The 13,021-nt window shown below is 39.4% G+C and overlaps 1 protein-coding gene across 1 annotated transcript in view; it reads right to left on the minus strand.

The window, feature by feature from the left end:
• The window catches only part of ptprga (protein tyrosine phosphatase receptor type Ga), a 540,919-nt gene that overhangs the window by 127,163 nt on the left and 400,735 nt on the right, over positions 1-13,021 (minus strand). The gene's annotated exons all lie outside the window — the stretch shown is intronic.

Raw genomic sequence — 13,021 nt, forward strand, 5'->3', positions numbered from 1 at the left:
CCAATTTTGTATGTTGTGGGTCACATTAGCAAAAGTCTAACTAAAATAAATATATATAAAGTGTTTTTATAGCTTGCAAATATTAAACAATGGGTCAAATTTGACACTGAACAGTAAGTAAGGATTAAAATATATGTATTTAGGCTAGAGAAACATCCAAATGTCCTAATATGACCTGTAATATGTAAAGCAGGTAATATGAATTTTCATTCTTATTTTCCTTTTTGTGTTGTGTCTTTTATAAGTCTACAATTGTTGCCCCCACGGACCCCCCAACAGCATATCTATTTTCTTTGTTTGTTGCATTTTCCTCCTGACTCAGTCCCCTGCAGGCATATAGAAGTTTATAATACACACATTTATGTGCAAGTGCCTGCAAATGTTTCCACTTGAGTCAACGTATGAAAGTATGATCATGTGTGCTTACAAAAGCTTGCGTGGCTGACTCATGCTTATGTAAAACAAACTCTACTGTATTCATTTAAAGAAAAAAAAAAGAGATTGATGAGAAATCAGGGGAAAAAAAGACAGAGTGACAGAACTGACAGAGAGGGAGAGGGAAAGCTTAGAGGAGATGCTGAGAAAACAAGTGCAGTGTAATTAGGAGGAACAAACAGCCGCAATCAACAAGCTCTCAAAGGCCCTCTCCATCTGAACTCAGAGAGCGCGTGGTGTCATAGTAACACACACATTTTCATTGTCTTCTATTAGAGCATCTTTGTTGTCATGGAGGTTGGAAATCAATAAAACCAATAGCAGCAGAAAATCAAATCAAAGTCCTCATACCTACATGGCAATACTACCTATATGACTGCTTTAAAAACTGATGCAGATCATTAAAATGCACATATGAGGAAATGATACTGTGATTCAAGCCACAGTGACGTGTTCTACTACAAAAGGTAAAGCTGCTTCATACACAGACACACATGCCTACTTTTACATGATTGTATTCAAACACATGCAAGAAGTGTCTCTTTAAAAGAACACCTTTAGAAAGGCAGCTGGATAAGACATGTTTGAATGGCCTGCTATTAAGAAAAGAGAGAAAAGAAAATCACTGCCATTAATCACACTGAAGGATGACAAGTGAGATGGACGGTTAGCAGTGTGTTGTACTCTGCTTGGTTTTTACATGTTAAGCAGAATAAAGCATTAAAAATCCATGTCATTGTTTCTTGTATTAACAGGCACATCACTTTTTAAGGTTGTAATTGTCTTTCACTGTCACTGCTCTGTAAACAGGACATTAGGTTCAGTCACTCATTCACTAATATGTGCATAGAAATCTCTTCTTACTTCCTATACAACATAAGTGTGCATGCACAATTACTGTTGGATTCATGACACGTGCACAGCAGCCAGTGGGTTCATACCTGCATGTATATGTTAGTGAGTCAGAATCATTTGAACGTATCTGCTATCATTAGTCATTAGCATACTAGCACACTCCTGTTCATGAGGAGAGCTCTGTTGCAGCGGTGGAGCAGTGGAGAGAGGACTGGTAAAAATGTGGAAAAAAAACAACAACAAAAAACAGCAGACACTTATTTTGTTTTTTTTGAAGTAGAAGCAGATTTGGCTAGTAAAAATGTCATTGGCACAACTATTTGGAGCCTACTTGTGAATCCTGTATTCAGCCTACATTACCTGTTGCACCACTAGTGCCCAGTATGTCTGTTGCTACATGTTTAGATCTGCAGAATAGATATGAATAAATCTCTTATGTTTTGTAATGTTTACAACAGGCGAGGATGTAGTGGAAGCAGAGCGCCGCTCCCTGTGCTACTGATGACCTGTCAAACACTGAGGAACACTGAACACGCAAATCAATAGGGGAACATTAATCATTGTCACAGTCCAATATTGAAATTTTGATATATAAACTATTGCTGTCTGAATGTGGGAACAGGACGGTTTTAATATATTCATATTTTTATTACATTCATACATTATTAGCAATTTCACACTTAAATGTTGTATGTTTAGGTCATATTTTTTTGTGTTCTGGGTCTGAGAATCTCCTCATAAAAAGTGTCTATACCAAATGTTGAAGCACAGATGTGTTTAGAAAGCATCAATAGTTGATCTGACTGATCAATAAATGTGATTAAACCTTGATTCATGTTTCAGAGAGCAGAGAGAGTGTATTTTTGAGCTTTTACACCACTAAACATCTACTATCACACAATATCATGTCCTATTTGACCTCAGACATGAAAATATAACATAGCAATAATGATGTAAATGTATTGAATGTAAAGGTAAAATGAGCAGAACTTTCTGGAAGTGTGGGGTTTATTGTAGAACCATTAGAGCCATCAGTCTTCACTGCTACATCATAAAAAGAAATCTTATTACAACTATTAACTATTCATTTCACTAAAACACAAGGCAATAGATACAGAGATCATCTGACCCAGAACAGCCTCAATGAACAAACATGTGGAGCATCTATACAAAAGTATAATATATATATTTTAGGAAAAGTCATCACATTTCAGAGTAAAAGACATCTGCAGTGTTTTTACAGCTGTTAAATGTCTAAATGGGTTCAATTAAGCTCCAACATTATGTAAGGATTAGTATTGTGTTTATACTGAATAATTATTGACTATATGATTTTTCAGACCATGGGATGTTTATAATGTGTGACACATGATTTGAAGCACTTTTAAATGAGTTTGCAGAGTAAGAACAAATTCAAGTAGGAAGATATTAATGAATTAATCCCAGATTTGTGCTTCAAATGTTTTGTACACACTGTTGAAGCAGAACATTGTGCACACACACTGTTTGTTAAAGAGGCCCATTGTTTCTGGAAGTTGTTCAAATGTAATTTTTCAATGCTTTGAAAAGTGAAAGAAGGAAAATACCTTTCACCTCCATTATACTGGCGTGGCAGCAGAAGTGTAAGGATTGGATATCTTTAGCCTGGCCAAATCAAATCAAGACTATACCTGCACGGCTTGAGGCTAAGTGGCTAAGTGGAAATGGTGTTTCTGGATGATGATGTGTGAACTGACCTTTTAAAGTATTTTGTATTTTAAAATTGGAACATTTAATGGATATGCTAAAACGTTAACCTCTGGTGCAGACTTACAAAGAGAGAAGAAGCAGCAGCAGGCTGTCAGTCATTTTTAATGGGAGGGAAGGTATGAAGGTATGAAGCTCCAACATATGACTGAGAGTTGAAACAAGTTCCACTTTATGCAAATGTCCTGAGGCATGCTGGGAAACCTCAACATTTCCTGGTTGATTTTCCCACAGTAAAAGTCAAGTCAGTGTTTATTTGTATAACCCAAAATCACACATTTCCCTCAGGGGGCTTTACAATCTATATAATAACCTAACACCCTCTATCCTTACACTCTCCATTCCACACAAAACAACTGCCTACTCACCTAATTACTGAGCACAAAAGCTCCATACTGAGTGAGCAGTGAGATACTGTAGCTTCTACAGATAATCTCTTTGTATCTGTGGGACATGATAAAAAACATGGGGGCAACATAAACCAACACTACACATCTTCAATTCTCTTCCCTCGCAAACATTGCACTGCATAAGAAGCACAATATGAAGCATATAAAGTCAATTACTTGCGTCTTTTGTATTGTATGTCACTTGATTCCTCACCTGAGGAGCTAATCTCTACAGCTGCTACAGCTAACCACACAATATGATTTGTAATTATAATGCTGGGATTGTGAGACATGGATATATTTTTGTAATTCATTGTGGCAGCTGCTAGTACTACTATATTCTTTATTACATATATATACAATACATTATATACTGAAATTGCTACTATTGCTACTACTTTAATTCTGACTATTACCGCTACAATAACTGCTACCACTATTACTAATATATACTTTATTACATATAGGCAAGGCAATTTTATTTATATAGCGCATTTCATACACAATGGCAATTCAATGTGCTTTACATAAAACAGAAACACATGTAATTTGAGAAACATTAAAACATACAATTAACCCCCCCCCCCACCCCCCCGTAATAAAAACAAATTACAGAAAAATAGAAAGACATAAATAAAATGATTGCAGCATAAAATAATAAATTAGCTTTAAAATCATTAAAAGGACAAAGAGTGCAAATGAAAGATTAAAATGTAAAGTGCTTTAAAAGAGCTCAATCATAAGCACAGGAGAAGAGAAATGTTTTTAACCTGGATTTAAAAGTGTTCACAGTTGGGGCTGATTTCAGTTCTGCTGGTAGTTTGTTCCAGTTGTGTGCAGCATAACAGCTAAAAACTGCTTCACCATGTTTAGTTTGAACTCTGGGCTCAACTATCTGACCTGAGTCAGTAGATCTCAGAGCTCTACTGGGTTTATATTCTACTAACATGTCATTCATGTATTCTGGACCTAAACCATTCAGTGATTTGTAGACCAGTAGCAGAACTTTAAAATCTATTCTCTAGCTGACTGGGAGCCAGTGTAAAGACTTTAGAACTGACTGGGAGCCAGTGTAAAGACTTTAGAACTGACTGGGAGCCAGTGTAAAGACTTTAGAACTGACTGGGAGCCAGTGTAAATACTTTAGAACTGACTGGGAGCCAGTGTAAAGACTTTAGAACTGACTGGGAGCCAGTGTAAAGACTTTAGAACTGGAGTAATGTGGTCTGATCTCTTTGTTCTGGTTAAAACTCGAGCTGCAGCGTTCTGAATGAGCTGCAGCTGTTTAATGCTTTTTTGTGGGAGTCCAGTCAGAAGACCGTTACAGTAGTCGAGTCTACTTGAGATGAAAGCATGAATCAACTTCTCCTGTAGTGTTGTGTCGGTCGCGAACGAATCTTTTGAGTGAACGAACTGAACGGAATCACTTCATGAACTGATTCGTTCCTTTCTCAGTTCAGTTGAGCTCAGCCGCGAGCATGCCGGTCGGGAGTGGAACTGCCGCGACTCACTTGTGAATCTTCGGCGAACGACGCAGCCAGCGTGCGGGAAGAGCCAAGTCCTTAACATCAACAGAAGAAATATCAACACCTTTAGAGATAACCAGATCCAGAGTGTGGCCTCGAGTGTGTGTGGGCCCTTTCACATGTTGCAAGAGGCCAAAAGTGTCAAGTAGAGCAGAGAGTTCTTTGGCGTTACTGTCCATGTTATTGTCTACATGAATGTTAAAATCCCCTGTTATGATAAAAAAATTGTAGTCAGTGCAGATAACTGACAGCAGTTCAGCAAACTCATCAATGAATTTTCCTGAGTATCTTGGAGGACTTTTGGATCACCTTTTAATAAAAAACAGAGATGTTCAAAAGAGCTAAAATCACCTAATGTAATTTCTGAAATACAGATTTAAAGATGGCAGCAACTCCCCCGCCTTTCTTACCAGTTCGACACTTGTTCATAAAACTAAAATGTGTTGGTGCTGCCTCATTGAGAATAGCACAACAGCTACATTCAGTCAGCCATGTTTCACTAAGAAGTAAAACCTCTAGATCATAGGTTCATAGGTCATAATGACGTCATTAACTAGCAGTGATTTGTTGGCTAGTGATCTGATATTGAGTAGAGCTAACCTTGTGGAGATAACAGGAGACACTGGTATATTTTGAGGTTGACATGCTATACTTAATACATTAACAGATTTAATTGAACTCTTGTTATTTCTCACCAGTTTAACCATTCTTCTGTTACCTGTCATCACAGGGATTGAGAAAACTACCTGAACTCCATAGGGCCCTGACTTTTCCTGGGGGAGAACATTATTGGTATCAGTATTGCAGCCTGGACCTGGCACATATCAGTGATGGTGATGGTGGTGTTTTCCAGCGTGGTGGAATGGGAGGGGCTTGGCGATGAGGGAGGTTGAGGGGAGAAAAAATGGGATTTGGGCGTGGAGTGAGTTGGATTCCAACATTGACAAGGTCATTCATCCTGTCGGTGAAATCCAGAAGTGGGGAGTCCTGACTGAGTGGAGAGAATGAAAGGCCTGCTGGGGGAGACTCCACTTGTTGGGTTGTTGGGGTTGGGGGAGACTCCACTTGTTGGGTTGTTGGGGCTGGGGGAGACTCCACTTGTTGGGTTGTTGGGGTTGGGGGAGACTCCACTTGTTGGGTTGTTGGGGCTGGGGGAGACTCCACTTGTTGGGTTGTTGGGGCTGGGGTAGACTCCTGTTGGGTTGTTGGGGCTGGGGGAGACTCCTCCTGTTGGGTTGTTGGGGTTGGGGGAGACTCCTTGTGTTGGGGTAAGGATGATGACATTAAAGCCTCTCTCTGGGTGTGCTGACTTTCATGGTCAGTCCTTATCTCAGGGGGTAGCAATTCTTCTCCAGAACGCTGTCTCATCTGTTGTTTTGGATTGTCTCGCCTCTTGTCCTTGGCAGGGACTGCTGGTGACTGACGCACAAAATAAAAAATGTTGTAGCTTAACAGCTGTACTCCTGACTTGTTAAGGCATAATCCATCTGCATTAAAGAGGTGTCTGCGTTCCCAAAAAATGTTGAAATTGTCAATAAAATTCACTTATTGAGTGGCACACGTATCTTTGAGCCATCTGTTGAGCATCATCAGCCTGCTGAATCTCTCGTCTCCTCGCCGAACTGTCGGTAAAGGTCCACTGATAAACACCATGTTGTTGGTAAAACAGAGTACTTTGGTGTTTTTGTTGAAAAAGTGTTTTATCTCATTCACAGCTCCGTCACCCACTATCAGCGTCTGAGGCCCAGTGGTTAGCTCTTTCTGCGGCCTTTTAGTTTTTGATTTAGCCACATACCTTTCTCTGGTGCTGGAAGATGAGCTTTCTTTTGAGGAGTCAGGGTCTTGAAAAGCGGAGCGAATCTGTTCTCTAGTAGAATCCCTGTGTCTTGGGTCGGTTTGCTCTTACTTTTTGTTTTTGCCACAGTCAACGGCTGTTTTCTCCTTGGTACTGGGGTTGAAGAGACCCTCCTGTGCGATGGCAGTGCAGGCCACTCAGTTTCATCAGGAGTCTCCGGGTGCTGGGTTCTGCCTGTTAACCGTCTTCCCATATCTGAGGGAAGCGTTTTATCTGTACATGATTTATACCCTAGCTTTGCACAAAGAGTGCCAGGGAGGACTACTGGTTGATTTACTGCCGTAACCACCTGCCTCCTGCTTCTTGGTGGTGCTAATTAGCTGTCTGTTAGCCTGCTCCTGTCCACTGATTTGGGTCATCGGTAGAGTGGTTTCATTCCCATATTGTCCATTTACCTCCACGTTGACTTCGAGTCGCTGAATTTTCGTCTCCAGTACTGCTATCTTCTGGAGAAGTTTGTGGTAATCATCCATGGAAAAGGGAGGCATCTTGCTGCTAATTAGCTTAGCTTAGCTGAGCTCCTCGATCCCAGTCACTATAGTGCAGGCTTGTGCTGCTGATAGGCCACACTCACTAAGTAAAAGAGTTTAAATAATAGTGGTAGCCTTGAGATACTTTCATAAATTAAGCTCCCAGTGATGTAGAAGTATCCAGGACCCACTTTCCATAAATTTTGTAGCAAATTTTGTTCAATTGAAAAAAGAAAGTAAAGTGGAGAGCAAAGAGTGAAGCATTTGCACTCAAGTAAAGCAGGAAGTAAGCACAATACATATGATATACTTTTACATGCTGAAATTGCTACTATTGCTAATACTTTAATTCCCTATTTTTTAACTTCAAATCTTGGCATATATATTCTTATTTATTTATGTATATCTCAAAGGGATGAATGAAGTATCTATCTATCTATCTATCTATCTATCTATCTATCTATCTATCTATCTATCTATCCATCCAGCCAGCCAGCCATCCACCCATCCATCCACCCAGCCAGCCATCCACCCAACCATCCATCCATCCACCCACCTACCCACCCACCCAGCCATCCATCCATCCAGCCATCCGTCCGTCCATCCAGCCAGCCAGCCGTCCATCCATCCATCCAGCCAGCCAGCCAGCCATCCATCCATCCATCCATCCATCCATCCATGCATCCATCCATCCATCTCCTCTTAAAACATGATTAAAGTGGAAATAATAAATAACAGAGATAAGAACATATCCCTGAACATTCAGTTCTTTACTTCCAGCTATCAGTGTGGATGTGTTATGTTTTTAGAGAGTGACAAACAGCTCTGTGGTATGTAATCCAAACTAACCCAAACTAGCACAAAGCCACAGCCAGCTTCCATATCCAACAGACTGCATGAACAGCTGAGAGCTTGCCAAGACTGCTGTCATGCTTCCCCTTCCTCCCTAGACTCTCCACAACCTCGCCTCTCCTGGATTTAGAAACACACTTGTTGACCCAGGGGTTTAACTAACACACACACACACACACACACACACGCGCACATGGAAACACACACACACAATGCCCAGTTGGATGTTGAAACACACACTTGTTGGCTAGTTGGATTTTAATTGTCAAGTTTGGTGTGAAGGATTACTGAGATTTGTGCTTACACTGCCTGCCTGCTTGGACCAAAGCAAAAGCACATAGAACAAAACACAGGCTGTTCAATTTCTGTGCTTTTATCAGGAACATGAACAAACCCTTTCAAACACAGCCCATTTTTATGGATGATATATAGAATAGCTTGAGAGAATTCCTACAATTGAGGTAAAATAAATAAATCTATTTTTTGTTTTCCTCACTCATGTGAATGTGGTGAATGATCAGAACACACATGATGATGATGGAGGCAGTTACAGGTGTCAGTCCCTGACAGTCAGGGACTGGCTGCTAGATACAACAGATGCTGCTCTTCAAAATCCAAACTGTCCCCTCTGCTCACTACCAAACTGTGAGAAGTGCACCCCTTCCTTCACTCAACAATATAGTTCTTTTTGTATGAGAATATTATCTCCTTCAGAACTGGGATGCAGCCTTAGTCAATTATGCCTGAAACTATGGAACAAACTACCAATAGATATCAGGGAAGCCAGTTCACTGAATATTTTTAAGAGAAAGTTAAAAACTTCTCTCTTCACTTTAGCTTTTAACTAGCTTTTCTATCCGTCACTACTGCACTTCTTTTAAAGGTTGTATTTTTACTTGATTTTATACAGTATTTCATTTTTATTCTATGTTTTAACTACTTTTACTATGTACTATTTTCTTATTACTTGTATTCCATTTTATATTACAATGATGATTGTATTTCTTTCTTCTTTTTTATATTTCTTTTTGCTCATTTTACGTTCCTTTAATGTGAAGCACTTGGTGTATGTAATTTATTTTGATGTAAAACTGCATTTAGTATATGAAAAATGTTATACAAATAAAGTTATTCATATTATTATTATTAATATTATTTTTATTGTCATTATTATTATTATTATTATTATTGTTATCGTCCTTTGCTGGCTTCTTTTTACCCATAGTCCTGTGTTTTTGCCAATGTTAACCAGCAGAGGTGCCAAGGAGCAAATGCTGAAAGTGATGAAATGTTGTGACTGTGTGTGACTTTTAAAACCAAATAAATGTACAAATACTGCAGAATTATCAACTTATCGCATTTTGACCATGAGTCATACCATGCCATGTATTTATTTGCATTTTCATGACCAGTTTAAACATTCCAAAGTTAGGTCTGTGCATGTTGACCAACCTCCAAGTGGGTTGCATTGATGTCAGATGGGTTTCATCATTATTCAGGGATGAGCTGGATAACTTTCCAATTTATCCCTCCACTAATGCACTTTTCCACTATACAGTTCTAGCTCTACTCGACTCGACTCGGTTTGGTACCAGGAACGACCTTTTCCTTTACTATAGTTCGTCCTCAACGTGGGCGGGGTCGTCATAGCACAGCTGAATTAAACTGCTGTGACACAAACACATAAACAATGGAGGACATGGAGGCGATGGTGTACTTATTGCTGTATGTTGCTTTTGTCACACACAAAGCAAGAGAAGAGAGAGCTGAATTGCTGTAACTAACTAACTAAAAAAAAAATTTAAAAATTGTGAAGCAACCTTGGGTTTCGTGAAAGGCGCAATACAAAATAAAGTTATTATTATTATTATTAGTAACTCTGTTGCCGATATTTAAAAATGGCGGGTTTGATTCTTGTGTGGGACAGCTTATGACTCTTCCAGTGACTCTTCTGACCAATCAGTGGCCGGCAGTCTGTTGACGTCACATTTAGTATCTGCTCGGCTCGCTTGGAACCTCAGCAGAGCAGGTACTAAAAAAGTACCAGGTACTATGTAGTGGAAACGCAAAAAAAACAAGTCGAGCCGAGTAGTGCTAGAACTGTATAGTGGAAAAGCCCCATTACTTAAATGGAATAAAATGATTCATCATGTGGCCCTTCTAAAATGTCCCAGTGTTAATTAACAGAATTGAACTGAAATTGTAATGCCCAAAAAACTGTATTTAGTGTTTTATAGTCACAGCTCAGCTCACTTCCTAGTGAAGTGCTTTTAAACATCATGGACTAAAGACAAGCACATCATCACAAGACACATCATAAAGCAGGCAGCCCTGTTGTAATGGAGGTGTAAATCCCTGCTGAGCTGGGCTGACACGCCAAGTCAAACCAGGTCAAGCCAAGCCAGCACATGTGAAAAATGGAAAGGTCCCACTACTGTAGCCTACATTTAAATCCTGAGTTAGCACCACTGTACAGTATATGCTCACACACTCTCTCCTCTCTTCATTTCTCTCTCAACCCAACTGGTGGAGGCAGATGGTTGCCCACCTAGAGTGGTGCTCATGGAGGCATGTTGGGTTAACCAGGTTAGTCCCATTGAGATCAAGGTTAGACTTGGCGAAGATAGCAGCAACACAGTTACAGTAAATGAATCAGACAACACATAGATTAGCTAGATTAAAGCTTCCTCATATAAAACACAGACAGTCTGGACGCCAGAGTTTCCACTAATGCTTTAAATTCAATCGAGGGTACAAGGTTTTGAAGTTGAAGTTCAGATTGTAAGTTGTTCCATGCATCAGGTGCTGAACACTTAAAAGTTTTCTTTCCCAATTCAGTTCTTACTTTGGGAACAACAAATTACAAAAAGGCCATAGAGCGAAGATTGTGACCTCTTAGAGTATGGTCTAGACCTGAATGAAACTATCCCAAAAACAAACGTGTAAGAACTACAAAACTGAACCAACTGAACTTATCATTTCAAAACTTAAGCAGAATGATTGTAAAATCAAACATTTTCTACAATGTCTACAGTCAAGATGTCACTAATGAACACAGCAATGTGTCTGCCTGGGATTCATGTTTTCCATTAATACAGAGATGCACTTTACATGATAGAGTTTTTTAATACTGAAATATTATCATGTAATACACCCTTACTGGACCTATGCAGTGAAATAAAACTTGTACTTGAGTACTAATGCTATAAACTATATCAAAAAGATGTGTTTATAGAAAAGTTGGCTGATTTGCTGACCTTTTGAAATGCACTTGTATACTGTCACTCAACCACGTATAAATGTATAGTATGAGTATAAATGACTAAGGACTGGCTCAGGTCTGCAGAATATTTAAAAAATACAGCTTAAATGAACAGTCATACAAAGATGTACCATTACTGACACACCCACTTTAAAAATACCTATGTTGAGTAAAAGTGTGACTCCCTTTCTACCATTCTGTTCTATTTTATGTTTTTATTTTTTATTATGAATGAATTTCGTTGTACTTGTGACAATGACAATAAAGATCTATTCTATTCTATTCTATTATATAACGTGTGTCTGGATAACAACATCTGTTCCTGAAGCCTGTGCATTTGCCTCTGCTTTATTCTGCTCGCATTGTGATTAGAACATGATATGCAAATAAGCAAGATGGAGCTGGAAGATTTGCCAACAAACGTGGGATGCCCCAGGTCAAGCCAAGGACCAAACAGAGACAGCCAAAGGCATCAGTAGGCTGCTTTTCACTCGTCTTGCTAACTGGGCTACCATTGTAGTAGAACGGTACTGTACTTCATCCTAGTCCTGAGTCTCCTGCTGCTTCCACAGAGGTTTGTCTGGTGTTTTAGCATTCCATTTGCAGTGCATTCTGCATGGATTCACAACTGCATTAACATGTTCTTTCCTCCTCCACATTAAATATCCTCATACATACCACATGATTATATACAGTGGATGGCTGGAGGCTGTCTGTTCTGACTGTGATTTTGAAGATTGGTGTGCCACAGATTTGTCTCTTATTGTGTTAAACGGTAAATAGAATGTTCTTATATAGCAGTTTCTAGTCTTTTGACCACTCAGACCGATTTTACACTACATGTCACATTCACACACATTCATACACTGATGACCGCTCTACCTCCTGAGCCACAGTTATCACCTACTTATGTACAACTTGAGTTCGTACAGCTTACAACATATATACTGAAGGAAAAAGTAATGTAGGGGAAGTAGAAAAAAAAGATTGATTGTGGCAATGTCAGAAAGAGTGTATAACTAATCTGCACCCACCAATGCAAACACACACACACACACACACACACACACCTGCTGTGTAATGGAAAAACACTCACAGCGTGCCAGCTCCACTCCAGTCATAGCTTGGGCATGATTACCCCCGAAACAATAGAAATGTAATAATGTTAGTGGAGTGGAGCAGTGAAAGTGCTGTGCATGGAGCAGATGACCATCACAAACTGAGGTCAGCTCGGGTTCATAGTAGAAAAAACATTTGGAAACAGAGTGTTCAAAGCAGTCTGAAGCTGGTGCTTTTTGCTCATAGGGATTACTTCTATATACATTTACCTCATTATTTGATACTTTAATATGAATATCTCACATTGTAACATTATATATATATGAGTGAAAATAAAGAAAAGCATAATAAGTCCCCTTTAATAATGTGAACTGCAATAAAGACCTCGCTTCATGTACAAGGCAAGACAGAAAGTGGGTGAGGAGAAAATGTGTGTGGGCAAAGGAAGGGAGATTAAGAGAAATAAAAGCAGCCATGGAGAGGCACAGAGAAAATGACAGACAGAGAGACAGTGAGGGGGAGAGAAAGAAAGGAGGACAGAGGGAATTAGCGTTTCATTATTAATGTTTGTC

The sequence above is a fragment of the Scomber japonicus genome, chromosome 3 (genome assembly GCF_027409825.1).
Source record: "Scomber japonicus isolate fScoJap1 chromosome 3, fScoJap1.pri, whole genome shotgun sequence".
Lineage (NCBI taxonomy): Eukaryota > Metazoa > Chordata > Actinopteri > Scombriformes > Scombridae > Scomber > Scomber japonicus.